This window comes from Emydura macquarii, unplaced genomic scaffold (assembly GCF_026122565.2).
Source record: "Emydura macquarii macquarii isolate MOO-44397 ecotype Brisbane River unplaced genomic scaffold, CSIRO-AGI_Emac_v2 contig_1876, whole genome shotgun sequence".
In the NCBI taxonomy this organism is placed as follows: Eukaryota; Metazoa; Chordata; order Testudines; family Chelidae; genus Emydura; species Emydura macquarii.
In genome coordinates this window covers 10,965,819-10,991,130 of record NW_027132013.1, presented here as the reverse complement: position 1 = coordinate 10,991,130, position 25,312 = coordinate 10,965,819, and the positions used below count along the sequence as shown (strand labels likewise).

The 25,312-nt window shown below is 42.5% G+C and overlaps 1 protein-coding gene across 3 annotated transcripts in view; it reads right to left on the bottom strand.

Moving 5' to 3' along the window:
- Window positions 1-25,312, bottom strand: part of TSPAN18 (tetraspanin 18) — a 171,391-nt gene that overhangs the window by 82,283 nt on the left and 63,796 nt on the right. For 2 of the 3 annotated variants that reach the window (XM_067557600.1, XM_067557599.1), the window contains exon 2: window positions 6,925-7,052. The exons of the other annotated variant lie outside the window; for it this stretch is intronic. The gene's annotated coding sequence lies outside the window, so the exon portion shown is untranslated. The remainder of the gene's footprint in view (window positions 1-6,924; window positions 7,053-25,312) is intronic. 3 annotated transcript variants of the gene reach the window in all.

Here is a 25,312-nt window from a genome sequence, read left to right as displayed (position 1 = left end):
TGAAAGTCTTGATGGCCATTAAGGGAATTCTCAGAGAAGACTGAGCAGGTATGTAGCCATGCTCCATATAGACATCTCTCTGAAGGGACTCTTCTTCTCTGCTCTCAGCTTTCATTTATATAAAAAACCAGGGTGATGGGCATGCTCTCGCACCACCTGGCTTGAAGTGGTTTCCATTATGTTCAGGGTTTATAGTCCAGGTCAAGGTCTCTCAGCAGCCTCACTATAAAAATTATTCCAGCATCCCTGTCCCTAGCTGTTGTGGTTGTGAAGAAAACCTCACAAACGTGAACTCAGTAGAAGCGCAGAGATGGTCTACATGAGTCTGCAGAAAGCCTGGAACAATAGTTCTGAGAGGTGCGATCTACCCCATTAATCCCAATGGGTGTTAACTTTGATGCTCAATGACGATAATTCAAATGTCAACACTGTTAACTATTTCATTCCTCCTGTGAGAAAGGAGCACAAAGGTCACCGTTCTGTGATGTCTCCTTTTGATTCTGTAAGTGGGAGACACCAACACTTATTCCCCCCAACCCCAATGTCTCTAGCCTGGCCAATGGGCACATTCAAGCCCCATTGAGGGGCAGCCAAGCTGAAGGAGCCCAGAAGAGCTGAGAGAGCAAGCACAGTCATATTTTGAACAGCAGCACAATCGACTCAGAGGCAAGTGATTCATTTGAGTGACTCGCATGGGTGGAATACCTTTTTTTTTGTGGGGCGGGGGAGGGGGGGGGATAGTGTGGAAGTGAAACACTGTCTTCCCCACCAACTCCTCATCTAGAGAGAAATGGGGAATAAGATCCCCATCCAAACTTGTGGCTAGCCACTTCTCCACTCCCCCTCCCTTTTATAAAAACACAGACAGATAATTGAAATGTGGTGGCCCACTTCTGTAGGATCCTCAGAGTCTACAAATCCCTGCTGGATAGGGCTATGAATTACAAACAAAAGAACCTTGCCAGTCTCATCACAGAGAAATTCACTCTACATGATATCATGACTAGAGCTGTCAACAACTTTTGCTTTAATTTAGTTATTTATTAAAAAAAGTGGCCTCTCAAGGCACATTTTCACATATTTTGAAAATTTCTAGCTTTTCAACATAAACCAAAAACTGAAAAAAACCTGTTGGTTTTCAAAAGCAACCAATTTTTTTTTTTCAGTTTTACAAAGAAAGACCCAAAAAATTCAGTGCAAATTTAAAAAAAGAAGTCAAGAAAAATATTGGTCTCTTCCAACATTTTTCATGGAAAGGTTTTCCATTTTTAATTTGTTCTAATCAGAATGCAATGCAATAAGGTTGCAATTGAATATCACAATGTGAAGGTCATGAAAGGACCCCAAAATGTTATTTCAAGAGCTATTAACATCCTGGCAGCTGGATGGATTCACTCCACTGAAATCAGTACAGTTGTCTCAGGAAAAGCCAGAATGGCTGGCAATACTAGAAAGCTGCACCTGAAGTGTTGGGGAGACTGTATTCTGACTCTTCTTATATGGGAAGTATCAAATACACACACAAACAGTCCCAAAAACTGCCTACCCTCTGAGTTCTTAAAGCTGATTACACATTTTCTCCTCCATGTTCTCCTGCTCTTTTCAGGAGTCAGGAGATTCAAGATTTATTTATGCTAATATTGCTTTGAATGCTGTTCTACATGCATCACTAAATGGGTTTGTTTGGGTTGGAGCTTGTTTCTTCAGAGCAGGCGATTCTTGTTCATCAGCAAGCTATTCCTGCCCAAGAAAACACAGAGAACTTCTCTCCACCTGCTGCCACTGCTCCCTTGTGTATGTACAAGTTCTCCTGAGGTTGACTCATTCACCCATCTCTAACCACATCAGCCACACCATAAGGAGAGCTCATTCATCTGCACATCTATTAATATAATATATGCCATTATGTGCCAGCAATGCCCCTCTGCCATGTACATTGGCCAGACCGGACTGTCACTATGCAAAAGAATAAATGGACACAAATCAAACATAAAAAATGGAAACATCCATAAACCAGTCGGAGAGCATTTCAATCTCCCAGGACACTCTGTAGCTGACTTGAAAGTTGCCATACTTCTACAAAAAACTTCAAAAACAGACTTCAGCAAGAAACTGCAGAGCTGGAACTCGTATGCAAACTTGACACACTCAAACTGGGTCTGAATAGGGACTTGGAATGGTTATCTCATTACAAGAATTAGTTGTCACTGTTCACACATTCTCACCTTCTAATCAATGGTTGTGAATAAGCCTCATCTACTCTAACTGAATGGACTTTGCTAACACCTACCCTCCCCATTGTTGTTCCTTACCCTGGGATGTGTACACACACACACACACACACACACACACACACACACACCTGCAGAAATTAAATTTGTTACTCTTTAAAGTGCTACAGGACTCTCGAAGTCCTTCTCAATCTTTCAAATTGGTTCTTGGCAGGCCAGACAGGCCCCAGCAGCTAAATATCACAGTTGTCTGTGATTTCAGCTGACTGTTCAAACACTATCTGCCTCCCTGCCATTCCAAGGGAAGGGATGTGGTGTGAAAACATTATAACTATGGCTATGCAGAATTAATTTGGGCTCTTAGCTAGTTTTTATCCCTAACCCCACCGCTAGTCCCAAGTTTGGAGATGCTTTCAGCCCTGGCTAGCTGACCCAGCTGGGGGTACATTAGAAGCCAGCTCCAATGAAACTGACTGAAAATTACCCACATTGCAATGAGGACAAAAGCTAAATCACTGTAGTGTAGATAGTCTACCAACCTCCTTCCCACTATTCCCCTGTTGCAGGATATGCCTGCTTTGTAGCGTCCCCTCCTGACCTAATGTAGCACTGCAGGAACTCACTGCCTCAGTTTCAATTCTCTCAGAGCCCCTTAAGAACTCCACACAGTCCAAAAGGGGGTAAGAAAAAATCCCTTTACTGGGGCCCCACTTTACTGAACACAAATACATTTGAAACAAAGTCTCTCCCCATGGGCTCAAGGGTTACAATTGTCCTCCCTGGAACCTCTGCTTCTCAGTCCTGACCTCTCTGGCCTGTAATCTCACCTGTTGGCTCAGGGTTTGCACAACCCTCCTCTCCAGGGCCTGTGATCTCTTAGGGCTCCTCTTCTTTAGGAGAGCTTCTCTCTCTGAGCACATAATGCAGCCCACAACTGAACCCTGATGGCCTTTTATCAGGCCCAGGTGCTCATTATTCAATTAACCACCCAAATGAGCTGGTTCCCTTTAAATTAGCTCATCATGTGTAGCCTGGGTCTGGGACCAAACTCTGCTTTAAGGGTCTAGCAACCCTGTGACATCCCCTCAAAGGATGGACAAGTTCTCCCGCATTGACACAATTGACGGGGGGAATCCCAGAGCATCTCAGCACAAAGACTCATGAAGCATGCACATACACAGGCAAGCACTGAAACAGTGAGAGCACATTAACATGGCTAGGGCTTTGGTGCGGGAACACTCAGACCTGGGCAAGGCTAGCTCAGGTGTGCAGACCCAGCAGCCCATCACCTTAGGATATGTCATCACTGCAGAGTTAGCCTGAGTTCTTACTTGAGTATTGCCCCTAAACCCCCCACTCCTCCAATACACAACACCTTTAGTTTAGTGGAGCTTTAATCCCGGACTTTGACCTGGGTGCCAATCAGTGGAGTTAATTCTGCAGTGAAGATGTACCCCATGCTGTCACTGGAGAAATGGGGTTGATCCGGTGCCAGTGGAACTAGCCTCTGTCACAGAATGGAATGGAGAGAACACAAGAAGTGCAGACAGGTAGGCAGCCAAAAGTGACACAAGCCACCAAACTGCATTGCACAGAACTTCAGTCTCAAGCAGCTTTACAAATAAAGCAAGGTTGGGGGAGGTGGGGGGGATCCATGATCTTCAGTGTTAACCCTTAGCTTCCTTTGTTAGCCAAGGATGTGGGACTGCATCTCTCCTCTTTCTACTACTGTTTGCAGCAAAGGCAAACTGAGATAACAAGTACTGCTTGGCTCAGTGGCACTTCATTCAGCTTTGTCATGTCACCGGAAGGTATGAGCCTAATCTAATGAAGGTGGGGACTGGGAGTATCATGTAAACAGATGGCAAGTTCTTTTCAAAGGCAGAACCAAGTTATAACAGAGTTCTCCAATTCTGGAAATGGTCATACAGGAACTGTAAACTGAGAGTGAAGAGAGGAGACTGCAAGTGGGTCACTGTGCTAATAGTTTCGCCAGCTGCTCATCTCTAAAACAAGAAAAAATGAATGGAAAGAGGATCTTTACTGGGTACAAAAAGGATACAGGAAAACTCACAGTAGCAATATACATTTGCTCCTAACACTGCAGCCGAGCCGTAATACTTTCTGTTACTTAGCATGATCAAGTAAACTGGGACTAGAAACCCAAAGTGAAATCCACTGCATGCACCGTACAGACAGACAGACACTGAAGTCCACTTTGATCCCTCTTGTCTACATATTCCATGCACAAAAGCAGAACAAATCTCATGAAGAGAGGGAAAGAAGCAGACTATAAAAATCAATCTTTTGAATTAGTTTTGCAAGATGCTGCTTTTCCCTTATGCTGAGAAGTGCCCTGTGTGGAGTCTCAAACAATAGGTTAGGCTGAGTAAACTGAAAGGCTGAAAAACAAGAGACTCTCCATTGGCCCCCACTCCTTTTTTCCCCCGGTTTTTGTTTGTTTCTGTCTGCACTAAAAGAGATCAATGGCTCCCAGCTGAAGAAATGCAGCTTCTGAAAGGACCACCACCATGATTTGTATTTTAAGTGTGTCTTGCGCTCCACAAGGCCAACTCTAATACAATCCTTTAAAAAGCTTTTAAAAAGCTAGCAGCAAGAGAAGTGTGTGAGAGTGAGAAAGGGAGATTATATGTGGCATATCCTATGCAATTCTTCTTCTTCCTAGGATATCTGAAACTCCCAAAGGAGTTAGGTCTGGCATAGATACCAGGGAAGGACAATTCCAGATGCAGATGTTGTACAGCTCTATGGATCATTACACATTGCTTTAGTCACCACTTTCTCCTCCTCTAAGACATGCTACAAATAGACATGCAACAGCCAACCTCCAAGTAGAAGTCAGCTGAAAGGGAATTGTAACTGGTTATGGCATTTAAAATCAATGGATAATTTGGCTTTGGACTCAACAGGCAACCCTTCTTCCCCAACGAATGCTAAATCCACGTAACTCTATCCCCAAGGCTTAGAAAATACTATTCTGATAAGTACAGTCATTAAACTAGAATTTTATAGGCTATATTAAATTGTCTTGGCCAATAAATCTTGATATCAGTGGCTTACTTGGTGTTTAAACCAGTCCAGATGCTTTAGAAAGAAAGCGATTGATCCAGCTACTGAAATTGGCCCAAATCCTCCCAATGATATGAAGCAACAAGAGTAAAATTTTACTCTCTGCTCACAGAGGGTAATTCAGCTCCGACAGTCTACACTCCCTGCATACACGGAAAAAAGGACAGGAAAGTGAAAAACAGAGGCTGACTATCAGGAAAAGCTTCCATCCAGGAGGAACATTTAGGATGTTGAACACTGGATTATCTAAAACTAGATTGGACAGTGTTCTGGTGAGGTCTGTAGGGAATGATCCTTCATTGGCCTGTGTGTGCAGGGTGATGGGGGATAGACTAAACAAGATCTGTTAGGGATGTTCCAGCTCTAACTTCTCTGAATCTGTGTTCAACTGCTTCTTCCACCAAGTCTCTGCATTAAATATTGCCAGAGGCCACAGCATTCATCTAAGAAGGGCCTGGGGCCAATGTATAGAGGGGCACATAGATCCTCCAGCAATGTCAAACCAGATACGAGGACACCAAGTTCAGACAGTCCAGTCAACTCATCTATGAGAGAAACTGAAATTCAGCTTAGGGTCCAGCACCACAGTGTTCCAGTACTACTGACAAAACTGCCCCAGATAGTCTCCAGTGAGAGAAGGCAATCCAACAGCTTTGCATTACTCTTTAGTTTCCAGCAATACTGTTCTTCCTACAGGCATCTAACACATAATTCTCTGCCCTGGCAGGCCCTGAACAGGCCTGAATACATGCCAAATCAGCACAAGTTGCATTACTTTGCCTCTATTCTATTACTTTGCCTCTATTCTGTATTCTGTATTTGGCTCCTGTGTTCCTAAGGAGAAAAGTTTGTGGGTACCAGTGACTAGGGGCAGATACAAGATGCCCAGCAGAGAGCACTAAAGTTTATGGTCTGAAACACACACCCTACACACTCTCACACTAAGCCAGGGGTAGTCAATTATTTTTTGTCAAGGTCCAAATTTCTTGGTCAAGGTATAGTCCAGACTCAAGAGAAAATGATAAAAAAAAACCCAATATCGAGGATAAATAATAAATAATAAATAATAATAATAATAATAAGTAAATAAAAAGATTCCAGGGTTCATTCAAAAGTGTCGGAGTCCAGATTTGGCCCTTGGTCCGCCTATTGACTACCCCTGCATTAAACAAGGAGCTGTGTGTGGCCAGCCTTCACAGTGCAGTGCAGGAAATGGAGTCCACCCATCACGTGATACTAATTGCCTCTGCAGCGGTCAGGGGTTAAGAGGGAAGTAAACAGATTAATTCTATTAGACTCTGGAATAGTGTCTCAAGAGAAACAGGGAAAATCCCATCATTTAAAACAAGACAGGGAATACATTGCAAAGGACCTATGTTGCCCTAGCTGGGGATTAGGCCGGAAAGCGCCATCTTTTTTAGCTCTAGTTTCCAGGAGTCAGCATAATGCAGGGTTTTCACCCCCTACAGCTACATAGTGGTGCACTCTAGAGACAAACCAGGGACGATTCCTCAGCTGAAAGCAGTGCAGTGAACGAACACGGCTCAGAGCTTCAGCCTGATGCCGGCAGAGTTAGAATTGCTAACAGAGCCCCCTCCCTTACCAGACTGCTGCCCAGTGACAGGCTTTCAGCGCAATACTTGTTCTTTTCCAGAAGTCAGGTTGAGGTAAGCATGCATCAGTCAGGATCCCCTGCTTCAGCAACCTGCTGGTGCTACTGGACTGGCTGACCTGTCAGGGACAAAAAATAAAACAAAACAAAAATATACCAGAGTGTCAGGAATCAGGAGAAGATTTCAGCCTTCACTTAGTCACTTCTGCTTATGTAGGCAGAGGTCAAAAGTTTCTTGCATGCCTGAATGAGCTCAATGAAAACACAAAACTTCTCCAAGCATAAATGCAGCCAGTTCCCCAAGGGGGCAATTCTCCTCCCCTCTCACTCCTGAATGCCATCCCAAATAACCAGCCGGGGCACAATGGGCCCTGTGAGGCTAAGGAGAAGGAAGAATCTGTCCACCAAGGCTATGGAGCAGCGACCGAGTTGCTCTGAATCTGTTACTGACTCTTTAGCAGCACAGCAGCCTCCTCTGAGGTTACATGGTGTTTCATAGTTAGCACATTTGCATAGTCCTGGATTTCCTGACCTCCAGGCAGAGGGTCAGCATGGAAAGAGGCAGGAAGGTGAGGATGAAAGGAAAGAAAGCAGCATCAAGGCTAGCACAGCTGGTGGGCTGAAGGAAAGGAGAACACAATAAATGAGATCCCAGATGTAGGTTGGGCAGACACTTGAAAGATGAAGACAAGAAGTTTAAACTAAATGAAGTGGCAGAGAGAGCAAGTGGAGCTATTGAAAGAGGAAGTAGGATGATCTGATTGGGCAAGGAAGGTAATTTTAGCAGCTGTATTTTGGATGCGCTGGAGCGGAGTGAAAGGAATGACAAGGAGGCTGGAGAGGAAGGGATGCTATAGTGACCATAGGGGAATCGTTTTTGATACTGGGACAGAAAGGAGGGAACAGATTTTCAGTATGTCGTGAGGAAGTGATAAGATTTGATAAGTAACAGTCTGGACAGGTAGGGAGTTAGAGAGGGTGGAGTCAAAGATAACCCCAGAGTTGCGAAGCTTTGTGATTTACAGGAGTCCTGCTGTCTACCACAGTGGAGGAAAGGCAAAAGTGGAGAGGGGATTGGGGAAAAACAATAAGGATCTCATTTTTATCCATTTTAAATTAGAGCTGCCAGTGAGCCATCCAGGACGAGATAATGGGAGACAGATTGGCTACAGGGAAACAGGACAGGAAACAAAGGCTGAATGCTTCTGAATGGATCAAATCTCTCAGGGATGAAGTAGAGTGAGAAGAGAAGGGGCATCCAGGGCAAAACCCTGTGGAACTTACACAGAGAATGGAAGAGGAGAGGAACTGTCAAGGAGAGGCTGAAAGAGCCATTTAGAGATAGGAGTTGAAACAAGAGAGGAGGAGACTGCAAAAGCCAAAGGAGGAGGGATTATCAGGGAAGTATCAAACACTGCAGAAAGTTCCACAAGGAAGGGGATGGATAAAATGGCCACAAGGATTGGCCAGGGAGAAGCTATTAGAGACCTTGGCGACAGTAGGTTCACTGGTACGGGGAGGGCAGAAGTCAGATTGGCACGTTTCTGGCTGTGTGTTTCAGAGTAGTAGTAGTTGTAAATGGTAAGAAGAGGGCAGCAAGCTGATGGTGAAGGTGTAGGGAGGCAGTGAGAGTGGGAAAAGATACATTACTAGCCAGGAAGGACTGGGTTCAATGGGAAAGGTTGTGTGTGTGTGTGGGGGTGTAAATAGTGAACAAGTCAGTGTTTGGCGTAAAGGAGGAAGGGCTCTTGGAAGCAGAGGAGGTAGAGGAAGGTCATACCAGTTCTTCTCAGTTTTCCCCATGGAGAAGTCAGCACGATTTTGGGCAGAGAGGGAGGAGCAGCACATGCCATACAGAGCAGTTGTTCTGCATCTTTCTCCCTCTTTACTGAGCAACACTGGATCTGGATCACACTCTTCCTAACAGATGGGATTCAGACAGGAACTGGTGCAACACAAATCTATGCCAGAGTGATTACAGGGCTTCACTTGCTCTCCTCACATTCCCCCTTTACCACCCCTCTCTTCTGCCTAGCACAGCTCTGGCATCCCCAGTGCCCTTTCCAGTGCCAGATGTCACATGCCTGTCTGGAGTTTTAGCCTCTTACAGCATAGGAGGCCAGAGTGTGTAATAAACACATTCACGGTTTAGGAGAAAAGATCGAAGACAAGCTCCTTTCAATCACCCATCAGATAATGCCAGTGACGCACACTGAGATGGGGGCACGGCATGGCATGGCATGGCATGGCACAGCACAGCAAGCCTCCCTTCTCTGTTGTGCTCTCTGGATGAGCCAGCCAGCATGCGCTAGCACAGCATTTATTTTGCTAGCCAGCAAAATGTAAATGTCATTAGTGTTCAGCAAGCTGGTGAGTGCTAATGTCACACCAGGCTGTGTTCAATTAGATCCAGATATCAGCGTCTCTCCACCCCCCCCAAACACACTTTGCCTTCTGCAGACGGTGTTATTCAGACTTCCCAGATTTTTAACAAGGGTGAAAATCTGAAAACAGAACTCTAAATGCTGGGATCGGGTCTAACACAGCCAGACTTGTGACTGACTGACTGAGACAGACACACACACACCCCTCCTGTGTTGTTAATTTGGCATTCATAAGAGTGATAGCATAGTCCCCTGGTCTAACCACTATACAAACAGTCAGGAAGTCTGGCTTCTATTCTTGGCTCGGACACTGGCTTGCTATGTGACCTTAGGCGAGTTAATTAGGGATACATTTTCAGCTGTATCTCCCCCTGGCTTTCACATATGTAAACATACATGCTCCCTGCACTTCACAAGTGCAAGCAACTGAGGCTGCTACATATTCCAGACAGATGCACCTGTGCAAGTGTTAGACTATTTAAAGGGAGACAAGAAGTACTGGCATGAGTGCAGCTGTTTGCATGTGCAAAGTGTAAGCATAAGAGCTTACGTGTGCAATTTTGTGCATGCACACGAGTAAATTGCCCATGGAAATCTACCCCATTAATTTCTTTAAATCCTGTTTCATCAAATGTACAATAGGGATATTTTCCTGTCTCTTGGGAGGCTTAATTCATTCATGTTTGTAAAGTGAGACTATCAGATGGAATGTGTCATAGGCAGGTGCGCAAATTACTATGAGTCATCAAAAATTTGATTGAGTGACATTTTTAGTAACAAATTTCCCTTTCCATTGGGAAGGTATAGTGCTGCCTTTGTATGTAATGACTGTTCATTGTCTGAGGCTATTTCAACTGATGCACCGCTAGAAACAGAAGCAGAGGTCTGTAACATAATCACTAATGTTACATTTTGAGTTTTATGGGTTCTCATGAGAGACGTATTTATTCATGTATCTTCAGACATCTCTAATCATGGAATATTATAGATAGAAAAAGACCTATTGGATCACCTAGTCCATCCCTCCTAACCAATGAAAGATTGTGTCCTTCCTTGTCCAATATTTTGTCCAATATTTTGTCCAATCCAGTTCTGAATGATGGAAGCAATGGGACTACCTTGTTTCATTTGGGAGATCACTGCAAAGTCTACCACATCACATGATTAGGGAATTCTCATATAAATGGTCTACATCTTCCTCACATTAATTTCATCCCTTCACTCCTAGGTGCTCCCAGCCCACCTATAATACATGTGGGTTATGGAGACATCAGTACTATAAGACGACAGCAAAGGCAGCTACAGTAAATCTGCCCCTCCCCTGGGTTAGGAGGTCAGACTCCGCTGCAACCTCTACACACTTTCATCTTGCTAACGTCTATAATTCCTTTTATAGCCATTTGTCCAGTTGTTACCTTTGGTAATTAAATCCAGTCATTGTACTGTCTGGATTGGTAAATGCACTAGGAATTTAATTTCAGTTTCACTCTGTGGCCCCAGCTGGGACAGTAGACAGAAGTTGTAGTTTCTTCCTGCAGTACCCTTTCCCTCAAATCCTGTGCCCTTGCCTGCAGCCCAAGTGGACAGAGTATGCCCAGATGCAATGGGGCAAAGTTCTCCCCCACCAGGCTGGAAGTAACTGCTACACCTTGAAGTCTATAAGGGCAATGGCACTGAAATAGTGCAGAAGCAGATCCATCAGTCTTTCTCTGCTCAAGGCCCAGCTCTCCCTGACATCAAAGTGATGTGGTACAGTGTGCAGGTGCCCCCTCCACGTGCAGGCTCCACAAATCCTGCCCAACAGCTCTCATACCAGTGGAGTAAGAAGGAATCCCCCTTGTGTACACACCTCAGTGAAATTTCCTCATCTACGCTCCCCCTTTCTCTGTACCATTGCTGTTTCTAGAACAGCCTGGAGCACAATAAAGGTTCCTAGAGTTGTGCCCAGCAATCCAAGTGTGCTCACACAGTCCCCTACACAATGCCACATTGAGATATCCTCCTCAAATTTGGTGTTTGTAGCTCCCAGCCTCATGTTGGTTTAAAGAGCACAGCTTAGTCCAGTGCTGGAGATGAGTGTCTTATTCAACCCTGCTCACAGATCCTTCTGCTGCTCACCATTTGTTAGCCCTGAGGCACTGAGGGGCAGATGCTTTGCTCATGGGTTTTTCTGATCCCTCTATACTTCCACAATGATGTTCATGGGCATATAAACCCAATTAACCAGGCGGCGAATGAATAGAGAGCGAGTGAGACAGAGATGAAGATGAACAGACACACATCTAAAGTGGAGCGTTCTGTAAATTGTGAGCAACACCAAACAGATGTAAAACCAACCAACTTCTCATTACATTTTACAGCTACCATGATGTAAATCTCAGTACATCAAATACAGCTAAGATGCAGCCACGGTCTTGGCACTAATTTGACAGATGCTGAGATGAGCTGCATCAAAAATCAACAGCTCAGCCCGAAACATGGTAAAAAGCTGTCTGCTCCTTGTTTGATGTGTGTATTTATTTATATAGACAGCTCACTGACACACTGAAAGGTTGAGAAGTATATGGAAGGTCTGTGTTTTTAAGCACGCCATCAGGCACACCGCATAGTGGGTTCTCTGGCCAGTGTCACCAGTTTCCATTTTATTTCCTTCAGGATGGAGTGGGGGGAGGGGGAGATGTCACCTCTGTGCCTCAGACATGACATATCACAGACTCGGCTCCTCTTCAACAATTTGCTGTCAGGACACGAGATAACACTTCCAAATGTGGCCTCTGCAGCAGTACCACTCACTTCAAAGCCCTTGCACCAGCTTCAGTTACCTTGGTCCCTTTGATATGAACACAAGAAAAGTCCCTTGAACACAAGTTGTGCACAGCTCCTTGCGCATAAAAGGGGATCTTCTTGAACAAGATAGAAAGTGAATTAAGTGGATAAAATCCCACAGGTTGGAGGAACAGCTGGGGAATTAGCTTTTCATCAGGTTGGTAATGAGGAGTAAAAAAACCTGCACACAGACATTAACAGCTTGATATGAACTCATTGGCATTCCATACCTGGTACAAGAATTGGTTATCCCAGCAGTGGCGTGTGCAGCATGAGTTGCGGATCAGACACTGGGCAAAACACAGTTTGCCCAACGAAGGGTGATGCTGGCAATAAGCCCAAAGGCTCACACATATCCAGCATAAAATGAACCAGGTTACAGCAATCCACCTCTTTCACATGCGAATTGAGCCCATGGAGACTGGAAGCCTCATGTTGCAATGCTCTTCCTTGATCCAAGCAGTCTGGCTGCACTATACACTACAAGACATATTGCAGGGCCTGACTGTGCTCTCAGCGCAAGTCAGAAACCACTGAGTTAAAGTCAGTGGTGGTAACTCTGGTGTAAGACCAGTGCGAGAAGCAAAATCAGGCTCATAGTTTCCATGTAGCACACTTTATTGAAGAGGAAAGTGGGCCATGCTGCTGTTCCTGAACTTTTGTTTTTGGCCATCCCTTGTATTAGAGGAATAAAAAATGAGGGCAGAGGGGGAGATAATAGTGAACAGATGACCCGCAACTTGGAGTACACCCAACCTATCTGATCAGGTGCTGAACAAGTCTACTTCCTTTACCCCACTACATTCCCCTATGCTGCCTGCCATTAAAAAGACCACATTGCTCACTGATTACCACTCAGCGTCACCTAAGAATGCAGTTATTTCCTATTCTACCTATAGGAAAATACTGTGCATTAGCTCAGATGCCACTCAACAGAACATGACGACTTTTTAATGGCAGCATCTGCAATAGTGGCTGTCAAGACATGGAGCATGATCAGCAAGAAGGCACTATTGAACCAATTCTTCTCAAATTACTCACTAAAGATCTATTTTGGGAACATTTTGGCTGTTCTGAGTTACTGCGGCTATGGAATTTCTATGAATTTTTCTCCACATATCTTCCTGACCACCTTCCAAAAAGATGGCCTCAAAGGGCGGCCTTCCTGTCTTACAGTCACTATTTGTACCATGGTAGTACCTAAGGTTTCCAACTGAGATAGGGCTAATGCTGCCCAAAACTCAGGACTTCTTGTTTGTGAGAAATTTTGGTATTCTAAATCAAAATGAAACAACTTTTTTAAAAAATTTGTGTTTACTGGAAATCCCCCAAAAATGTGTTTTGGAAACACTGACACTTGGTCTCTTCAAAAGGAAATTTGTTCTCTGGGACTGCCAGCTGTTGAGTGAAATTGACGTGACAGTTTTATCCTTGGAATGTAGCCTGTAATTTAGTGAAAGTTTGTCAAATGAGACTTGCTTTCAATAAGAAATTAGGGTTCAATGAACTGACATTTTCCAAAGAAACTCAATTTCATCAGAAAATTTCTGATCAGCTCTCGATAAGGCTCCACTTTGCTAGGTGCTGTACAAACATACAGTGAAGAGATAGTTCCTTCCGTGAAGAGCTTACAATTTAACTAGACAAGACAGTAAAGGGTGGGAGAAACAAAGTACTATTATCCCCATTTCACTGATGGGAAACAGAGACAGAGATATATAGGAAGTAACTTGCCCAAAAGGGCGCACACGGATTCTGTATCAGAGATGGGAAATGAACCAAGATCTCCTTGGCCTCAAACCAGTGGTTTAGTTTGAAAATCATCCTTCCCTTCCCATTCTCTGCCTTTCCCTCTGTATTTTTATTAGTTGTGCATGATGTTCTGTAATTAAGCATAAACACCCATACTCAAAAATTCATCACAAATCCACTGACATCATCATGAACAAAGAATTCCCATCTGGCACACAGAAACCTCCCCAGGGAGACCAATTTCTTCATGTCATATGCCCAGTGTATGGCAAACACCTCCAGCATTCAATGCAGTTTTTGATATATTTAATTGCAGGGCATTCTGCTGACCTGACCAATTGGAACAATGCTGCAGTGCATGTATTCCTGAAGCAGATGTTTCATATATTACCTGTACCTTATTCATCAACACAACATATCACCATATGAGATAATTATTTTGCAATTACATTGAAATGAACAATATTTCTTTCAAAGGTTTCATTAATTATCCAGGCTTGCCAAAGGGTAGGGATAATGGAATATTTTCCCACCATCTCTGCCTCTCATTAATCCCAATGCCCTCCTAACCCAAGATCTATTGGAGAAAGAAATTGACAGTGTTTCCGAAGTGGTAGGATTATATTATCTACTCTGAGGGAAAAGGTTCCCTAACAAAAGCATATACATTGTTAAAGGCAATTTCCATTCATTTTACATGTTCTTCTTTTAACCAGCACCTCCTTTGTTTTTCTCTGTTTGAAATATCTGGATTCTATAAAGAACAACCTTCAGTGTAACCCTTTTAAAAGTTATTCCTTCACTAACTCAGGCGCTGCAATTTCTGTGATCTTGAAGTTCTGTTACTTTAGATTTGCTATTGCTTTTCCCTTTTTTTCCCAGGTGGCAGCCACTGGGTGCTGTTTGGAATTATGAGGCTCTGGCACTTGTGCTTTCACTTGCAAAGCTCAATTTATTAGCTCTGATAATCTGTCTACTCTGTATCATTCATTTTCTCAGGTCCTCTTCTCCCTGCTGCAGCTCCTTCCTCACGTTCATCCAAGCAAGCACACGATAATGATGTCTCTTGACACCTTTAGACAGGATTTTCCAAGAATTAGTGATGCACCCGAGAAAAAGCTGAGCTCCAGACAATATACAACAGGGGTCTGAGTCTGCTTTGTTAGCGATTCAAGTATCCAGTGGCAGAGAGCTTACTTTGGCCAGGTTTTGATTCCCCCTTTTGGAACTTACTGCCATTTGCTTGTTCCACTGGAGGCTCTGGGCATCTCCAGCCTAATTTTTTTGCTATTTCAGTGCTTTAAGAGATTTCCAACTGAAAGAAACTGGTATGCAAGGGAATATTTTATAGCCTTGTATCTCTCCAACTCTCTCTTGGAATGCATGCTTAATACCTCACTGTTTGTATCTCTGGTTCATATCTTCTTCAGATCCCCTTTCTCTAAACAAATGCCAACCTTCCCCCCCAAACACAACATTCCTCTTAAGATCCAAATATTTTTCTTTAAAAGAAAAACAAAGAAATAACAATTTTAAAGGACTTAATGATATTTCAAGAGAGAGAAGCTCAAACAAACCTATAACTGCATGATAGAGGCTGAGGAGAAAGCCACAGGCAGGTATTTATGGAAAAGGATATACGGTGCCGTTCCATTATCCTCTAGAAATGAAGACTCAAAGCCTGTGAAATTCCCTTCTCACCCCTCCATCTCAATCTAAACCATTCTGACCACAAAACAAAGCTATTACATGTTGTGAGTCTTGGCATTTTCATCATGTTTCAAATACCTAGAACATGGCTCAAAGGTTTAAGCATAAAGATTTAACGGATTCAGACCAATGAGTTTTGTGGTCAGTGCATAAAATGAGAATGCCAAGTGCAAAAGAAAAGGGAAAATTGTTTCTCCAAGCACAAAAGAAAAACACTAAAACCCCTTAGCCCACAAACTTGCCACTTACCAACTCCCTGCCCCACCCATCCATCCCTCATGAACTCCTCTACAAAAATCAAAGATAGTCCTAGCTCTGTTGCCACAAAAAATAAATCCATAATTTAAAAAGAAAAAGGAAGTAATCTGCCACAGTTCACTTTCAAATGATCAGTCTCCCTCTGCATTAGACTGTTCTAGACCAGTGGTTTTCAACCAGGGGTACGCAGACGTCTTCCGGGGGTACCTTAACTCATCTAGATATTTGCTTAGTTGTACAACAGGCTACAAAAAAAGCAATAATGAAGGCAGTATAAACTAAAAATTCATACAGACAATTACTTGTTCATACTGCTCTATATACTATATACTGAAATGTAAGTACAATATTTATATTTCAATTGATTTATTTTATAATTGTATGGTGAAAACGAGAAAGTAAGCAGTTTTTCAGTAATAGTGTGCTGTGACACGTCTGTATTTTTATGACTGATTTTGTAAGCAAGTAATTTTTTATATGAAATGAAGCTTGGGGGAACGCAAAACAAATCAGACTTTTGAAAGGGGTACAGTAGTCTGGAAAGGCTGAGAGCTACTGTTCTAGAGGGACAGATCAACATGGCTGCACAGTATGAATAAGATTCCTGAAACAAATGCTGATGGGAGTTAACCAGATTAGAGCAGCTTTGTATTAAAGGCAGCTTTACATCAAGCCCTATAGTGAAGGTAAATTGTAAGAAGGAATATTTCAAAAATGTAAAATGGATGCTGTCAAGTAGGTTGGGGAAAGTTTGGTTCACCTTGAAATTGCAACAGATTTTAGGGGGAAAGAACTCCAGAGCCTCAATATTTGAAGACACTCCTCCCTATATGAGAAATGTAAAAGGTGTGGGGAGAATGCTTCCATTTTTGTGGGTCCACTAGAAAAAAATAAGGAAGCGTATGAGAGATTCCCTACTGGCGCTGCAGCTGTATGACATGAACCTGGTTCCCAACGCTGTGAACTAGGACTGGTTGAAAATGGTAAGGATTTTTTGCAAAAAATGTCAAGCAAAACAAAAATAAAATCTCAGTTGAAGGAGAGTCTCAGTTTTTCGATGAACCAAACGAAAACAATTATTTTGTTTAATTTGTTATAGAAAAAAAGCATTAAGTTTTGGTTTTTGAAAACTGAACATATTTTGAGTTTCATTTTTGGGATCCATCCAATGGAAATTAATTCAACTGTACGCTGCATGTTCTGGCTGATCACAGTGACAACTCTGGTGTCGGATAAACAAGTTGCTGGAGAGAGAGAGACCATGCTGGCTTAAGCTGCATTAGATATACAGTGTGTAAATGGATAGAGACACATAGGATACGTCTAGGCTGCAGCAGGGAAGTGCTATTCCCAGCTAAAAACGGATATGCACATGCTAGCTCTGCTCCAGCTAGCGAGGTAAAAAGGTCAGTGTAGCCGTAGCGGAACAGGCAGCAGCTCAGGCTAGTCTTCTCCGAAGCACAACCCCATCTGAGTGCACAGTGGGGCCGAGAGTCTAGCTGCTGCCATCACTTTGCCATTTTTAGCTGACTAACCTGGGCAGAGCCAGCATGCGTACATCTGCCCAAACTGGGAATTACACCTTCCAGCTTTAGTGTTAGCTGATCAGGGGTCCAACCATGCAACAGACCTACTCGCTGAGGAAAGGCTGTAGGATTGGGCCCTAAGGGAAGAAGAGTCTCAGAATTTTCAAGCCTTCTGGCACCATCATCAACAAGAGAGAGCCAGGAGCTGAGAGGGATGCTATTGATAGCACAAATCTGTGTGGATGGAGCACATTCCTCTGAGGCTTTCCAAACACATACACCCTCATTCATCATGGATGGCCACCCAGTAGCTGGAAGGGGGTGAAGATACAGAACCTCTGGAGAAAAACAATGCACCATGAACCAGACAGTACATGGAAGCATTCAACGTTAACAAGATGGTGGGAGATAGGATGATTCTATCTTTTCCTGCCAGTAAAATGAAAACTTCATTTCCAGGAGAAAGGCAGCTTTTACAACCCCACAGCATCTAAAAAAGGTGTAATGCCTTCCTAACACTCAAATCCTTCAGGAGACAGTCAACTATAACACACCACTTTTTTTGTGTGTGTGTGTGTGCAGTGCAGAATAGAAAATGCTCGAGAGAGTGTTCACTGGACGAAAATATATGTATAACTACCAAGAAACTTATTAGCAACCACAGCATGTGGTGAAAAGAAAAGATGAGGTCATGTTTTTCCCCAGCTAAAGCTCAGTTGTACAGCACCTTATGGCAGTTCTGCGCTGCATGGCATTTAGTGAAATTCCAGTATGCAAGAGGGATCGGGGGGGGGGGGGGGAGGGCTGTTTATTTCCTGTTGTTACTTTCTCATGGCAGCATTCTTGAGAACTCTTGCCAGTTTACATTACTAGCACATGTCTCCCATTCTCAACTGTTTTTCATTAGTTCTTCTTCACTTTTTCTTTCCACCCCATCCCAGAATTTGCTGTTCTGTCCTTCTTTGTTCAATGGCTTAAATAACTGGAAAACCCAGGAGTGTAATAGAAGCCAGAAAGTGTGGAACTGGAAAGTTAGTTTGGTTAATGTTGCATTATAAATTACACCACACATATACATAGCACAGTGAGATGCCCCTGCTAATTCTCCAGCAGCATCAAATGAACCCAGTTCCTAAAGTTCAGAGGAGCTCAAAGCACTTTTCAAAGATGGGCAATTACGATTATGTCTATTTTACAGATGGAGAAACAGTGTCTTGCTCATGGTCACAGAGTATTAGTGAAAGAGTCGCTCTTCTGGTCTCACAACACCCAGACTCTGGAGCTAATCACCTGTTGTACAGTTAAAGCTAGAGAAGTAAGTTTTGGGGGGCTACAACAGCAGAGGCAGGGAGTGATGCAATGCAAATCTTTTGGAGGCGAGTGAAAAACCCAGCAATTCTGAGCTGGTGAACAGAAGCGGTGCAGAAATCATCAAAAGAACTATGCTCCCATTGAAATAAGTTGCAAAAATCCAACTTACAGTACTGCCGTGGAAGCAGAACTGAGTCCCCAAAGAACATTTGTCTATACATACAATGAAACCTTTTGGCCCACATTTTCAAAAATGACTAATGACTCTCCATATTTGGGTGCCCAACTTGAGATACTTTGAAGAGATCTGATTTTCAAAAAATGCTGAGCACCAGCTCTCTGAAGATCCTGCCCCTTTAAGTGGTCTCAAGTTGGGCACACAGATGTGGAAGTACCCAAAAATCATGAGACACTTTTGAAAATGTGGGCTTTTTGTCTTGCTAATCCAGCCCATATTTTATACCCTGCCCCCTCCATCCCTTAAGGCACCACATCAGAACAAATACCTTATTTTAATACCCAGATTTCAAAACTCATGTTCTCTGTGCATGTGTTTATAACACATGAAGCTTGACACCAAAAACTGTTTTCTTAGCAATTTATTTTCCCTCCATTATGCTGATTTATTCATTTGTATGGTCTACTCCAGAGAGTAGAAAAGAAAAGCTAAATTGATTTTTTCGTTCACTAGCTGAATGAAAAAATGTCAACACATTTTTTGTTTTATGTAGACCCGAAACAAAGACTTTTTAGTTTCCTCAGCAAAACAAAACACTGGAAAAAAAATTTGGGTCATCTGAAACCAAGAAATTTTGTTTTGGGATATGGACAAAAAGGAGCAGGAGCTGACCCCTTTTATACCATAGTAGGCCAGTGCTTAGGATTCTCACCGAGGATGGGGGGACCCAAGTTTCAATCTCTGCTCTGGGGCAGGGACTTGAACTGTGGTCTTCCCACTCCCAGGAGAGTGGTCTAACCATCAGGCTATTGGCTATTCTGCAGTAGGTTTCTCTAGATCTCTCCTGTTCCACTTCATATAAACAATTAAATCTTCACTGGAGAAGGGACTGGAATTCAGGTGTCCACCCTTTCATGTGAATTCCCTAACCACCAGGCTACAGAGTGATTCTCAGTCTCTTTCTCTGGCCCAATTAATAGTGAAGTATTTATACAAAAAGCAACAGCTTCAGCAGGAGAGACTGGAAGAGACCTACCTCAAAACACACTATACTTGTTAGTTAGAGTGCTCACCCGGGCTAGGGAAAATTATGGAAATCTTGTGTTCAAATCCTTGCTCCAAATCAGGCAGAGTGAGGTCCTGAAGGTGGGTATCCCACATCCCAGGTGAGTGTTCTACCCAATGAGCTCTAGGGCAAAAAGGTGGCAGCATTGGCACCACCACCACCTGCTCCTCTTTGGTTGTGTGAATGGCGCCCACGTCCCCTTACGAATCTAACCTGAACAATTTAGTTTTGGCCAGCGCTATTTGGCAAATTTGACATGAGTTTGTGAATAACTTTGGGTCGGCCAAAACTGCATTTTTGGGGGGAATAAACATGTAGTCTGAAAAAAATTCTCCCAGCTCTACTAGATTTATTATTATAGGGTCACCCCTCACAAGTGGGGCTGTGCATCCTGTTTTGTTTTTAATAGGGTTGCCTGTGAATTCTTACTGCACAAGAGCGTGGTTTCACTGCTGCCTGGCCCATTTTCTCCCTAATTTGAATTGTTTTGATATTTCCCCCCCACACTTGCAATAAATGTCACATTCTGCACTTCAGCATTTCGCACCGTGCTGGAAACAATGAGAATGGCAAAGAGCACTACACTGCCCACAAGAGAGTGAGCAATCCTGACTGAGGAAGGGTGTGAACGAAAAGGAGTCTATTGGCCTGAAAACATTAGCTTTTAAGAGAGCTCAGCTCTTGTCTAAACCATTCCACGAGACTTATGGTCTATGGCAGGCAGAATATGGTCTAATTAGGCAGGGCTTGGTCTCAACAAACCACAAGAGGAAAAAAAACCAAAAACATTCAGTTTCATGAACTCTCTGCTGAATTATTTGTTTTGGACACATACAGAAATCAGGCTCCCAATAATATCAGCACAGTTCTGCCCAGCCACGAAAGCAGGTAACTCTCTTAAAAGTCTATACTCTTTATGAACTCTAGATGAAGCCAAAACTTTAAAAGATCTTCAGAAAGTTACTTCCAGATGCTGTAAGCTGAGCAGAGCTCCTTCAGAGGGGAAATCTCTCTTTTGGCTCACCTGGGAAAAACTGCTGCCTACCAATCCATCATTAGTTAAGTTAGCACTAGCGTCTGGCTACCAGTTGGCAAGATACAGCTGTCTGCAGACAGATAAGGCAAGGACTATAAAGAAGTCATTTAAACCAGCTGAGAAATGTTCTCAGGTGCATGGGAAGTCAGCCCAGGAATCAGGAGAAGGATGTGGGTTCACGAGGCTTGCATCAAACTCACTTTTTTGCAAATGTGCAGCCCAAACCATGCTTTAGAGCCCAGATGGTGGCAGAGGGCTTAAATCTTGGAGATTTTGCAATCAGAAGCTACTCAAACAGAACTACTTATTCAGCTCAAAGATGTCTAACTGAAGAGTCAGATGCCTCCTGTAACTTGAAATAAGCAACTCTGAGTCCCATGATAGATGAAAAGGTGGAAATGGCGTGGCTGGCCATCAAGTATGCCCTACAACATATTTGCCAGAACCTCAAGAGTCGGATATATGATGCTAAAGCACCAGCCCCAACCCTCAATATGGGAGAAGTGGCATCACTTAAGGAAAAGAAATAGCTTGGGATCGGTAAAAGGGATGCAGAAGATTGAAGGACTGGCTTTCATCACTGCAGAGGAGAAATAACTTGCTATGCTCAACCAGCAGACAGATAACAGTTCCCTCTGCTCTCTCTTAAGAGTTAATTTGCTAAGTCAGACAAACTAGTGTGCTCTCTAGCAGGTTGTCTTCTTTCAGATGAGCACGTGTCTGCCCAACGATGAAAGAAGAAACACCTCATAAAAAAAATCATGCACAGCAACAGCATAGCTCCAGACTCTGGGTTAAAACCCAGTAGGCCATTTTCCACCACACTGCAATCAGCAAACCCAAATTGTGCAAGGAACTCTTGAAGGAAAACACTGAGACCCTAGCTGAAAGGAAACAAGGTGCTAGGCTTCAGGGACCAACAAAAGGAACAGAAAAAAACAGCAAAGCAAATTCAGAAAGGCCTGATTCACAACACCTAACTGGCTTGTTAGCATTTGGAGAGAAAACCATGAGAAGTATTTTTGAGACATTCCCATGTGGTTAGACACAAACAAGAATCTTATATTCTGAGCTATAATATTTTAGCTTTTCCCGGGACAGTTTTGTCCTATATGCAAATAACAAAAGTACACATATCTTTACTGTTACCTTGGGAATAAAAGAGAGAGCGCTTCCAGGAAGACGTTCTCTGTAAGGGGCCCTCAACTCTGGAATGCATTTACTGAACTTGCTGATCTCCAGAACACACAGCAAAGCCCATCAAAAACATCACAATAAAGATAATGGATTTCAAGAAGGCAGACTTTAGCAAACTCAGGGAGTTGGTAGGTAAGATCCCATGGGAAGCAAGTCTAAGGGGAAAAACAGTTCAAGAGAGCTGGCAGTTTTTCAAATAGACATTATTAAAGGCACAAGAGCAAACTATCCCACTGCATAGGAAAGATAGGAAGTATGGCAAGAGACCACCCTAGCTGAACCAGGAAATCTTCATCGATCTGAAATCCAAAAAAAGGAGTCCTACAAAAAGTGGAAACTCAGCCAAATTACAAAGGATGACTATAAACAAATAACACAAGTATGCAGGGACAAAATTAGAAAGGCCAAAGCACAAATGAGATTAAATTAGCTAGAGACATAAAGGGTACAAGAAAACATTCTACAAATACAATAGAAGCAAGAGGAAGACCACGGATATCATAGGCCCATTACTCAATGAGGGGGGAAAAACAATAATAGAAAATGTAGGGAAATAGAAAATGACAGAAGTGCTAAATGATTTTTTTTTGTTTTAATTTTCACCGGAAAGGTTGGTAGCAATTGGACGTCAAACATAGTGAATGCCAGTGAAAATGAGGTAGGATTAGAGACTAAAATAGGAAGAGAGCAAGTTAAAAATTACTTAGACAAGTTAGAAGTCTTCAAGTCACCAGGGCCGGATGAAATACATCCTAGAATATGAAAGGCGCCGACTGAGGATATATCTGAGCCATTAGCAATTATCTTCAAAAAGTCATGGAAGACGAGAGAGATTCCAGAGAACTGTAAAAAGACAAATATAGTGCCAATCTATAAAAAGGGGAATAAGGACAACCCAGGGAATTACAGACCAGTTAGATTAACTTCAGTACTCGGAAAGATAATGGAGCAAATAATTAAACAATCAATTTGCAAACACCAAGAAGATAATAAGGTGATAAATAACAGTCAGCATGGATTTGTCAAGAACAAATCATGTCAAACCAACCTGATAGCTTTCTTTGACAGGGTAATAAGCATTGTTATAGGGGGGAAGCGGTAGATATGGTATATCTTGACTTTAGTAAGGCTTTTGATACTGTATCGCCTGACCTTCTCATAAACAAACTAGGGAAATACAACCTAGATGGAGCTACTATAAATGTGAGTTTGTAAATGGTTGGAAAACCATTCTCAGAGTAGTTATCAGTGGTTCACAGTCAAGTTGGAAAGGCATACTAAGTGGGGTCCCGCAGGGTTCAGTTCTGGGTCTAGTTTTGTTCAATATCTTCATTAATGATTTAGATAATAGCATAGAGAGTATGCTTATAAAGTTTGCGAAGGATATCAAGCTGGGAGGGGTTGCAAGTGCTTTGGAGGATAGGATTAAAATTCAAAATGATCTGAACAAAATGGAGAAATGATTTGAGGTAAACAGGATGAAGTTCAACAAAGACAATGCAAAGTACTCCACTTAGGAAGGAACTATCAGTTGCACACATACAAAATGGGAAATTACTGCTTAGGAAAGAGTACTGCAGAAAGGAATCTTGGTGTCATAGTGGATCACAAACTAAATGAGTCAATAGTGTAACACTTTAGCAAAAAAAGAAAGAAAGAAAGCAAACATTCTGGGATGTATTAGCAGGAGTTTTGTAAGCAAGACGTGAGAAGTAATTCTTCTGCTCTTCTCCATACTGATTAGGCCTCAGATGGAATAGTGTGTCCAGTTCTGGGCACCACATTTTAGGAAAGATGTGGGCAAATTGGAGAAAGTCCAGAGAAGAGCAACAAAAATGACTGAAGGTCTAGAAAACATGACCTATGTGGGAAGATTGAAAAAATTGGGTTTGTTTAATTTGGAGAAGAAAAGACTGAGGGGGGAGATGATAACAGTTTTCAAGTACATAAAAGGTTGTTACAAGGAGGAAGGAGAAAAATTGTTCTCATTAACCTCTGAGGATAGGACAAGAAGCAATGGGCTTAAATTGCAGCAAGGCAAGGGTGGTTTATGTTGGACATTAGGAAAAACTTCCTAACTGTCAAGGTAATTAATCACTGGAATAAATTGCCTAGAGAGATTGTGGAATCTCCATCACTGGAGATTTTGAAGAGCAGGTTAGGCAAACACCTACCAGGGATGGTCTAAATAATACTGTCCTGCCATAAATGCAGGGGACAGGACTAGAAGACCTATGATTGTACTTGGGTTTTGAGGAGTAAAGGGCACACTTAGGGCTAGCATATGCTGATCTCATAGTTCTGGTTGGTCACTGTGATTATCGAGAGGTTTGTAGGGGTTTTATTGGGTTTTTTTAAGGAACACAGGGACAATGTTTAAAAGGCATATTCTGGGGATTTTAAAAACCATCAGACGTGATGTATCCTGTACCATCAATTAGTACATTGGAAGGTACAACTCCTACCCTAATCAGGTATCTCAGAGCCAAACCGAGCTCAGCCAGACCTGCAGACTGGGGCCATTGTATGCAGTTTTCACAGAAGATGATTACATTTGAAGGCTTACTTTTTAGTAAAAAACACAGACATGTACCTTGTTCACATAACCAGACAGATTTACATAGACATTGAAGAAGACTATGTTTATGATCACTAGTAAAGAGATAAACAAATACCATAAAAATCCTTGGTTATTCCTTCAAATGTTAATAACAGTTTTGCTTCAATGCTAAACTTTCTGTTTGCTTCAGCTACATTTATACCCATCAATATTTTAGCAACTGAGGTTGCCAGCGGGAAATTAAACAATTAATATTAAGCAAATATTGGAAACCATGAATTTTGAACTTCAGTGCACATATTCATATAAGAAACCTGACCCTAAGAATTATGCTCATCTAGTCAAGGAACACAAATAGTATCAGGTGACCTATATGTCTAAATCAAAACTAAATGACAGCTGAATTTTCATGCATCGCCTATTAAATACTCACAGTGAACTGCTTGTAGACAGTCAACAGACCACAAATTAGCCAAAGATAGTTGTGAATCATTTTAAATAAATACAGTTGAGAAATTTGCAAGCTATTCGTGGACAATAGCCAATAGAAAAACAGACAAAATTCATTAAATTTT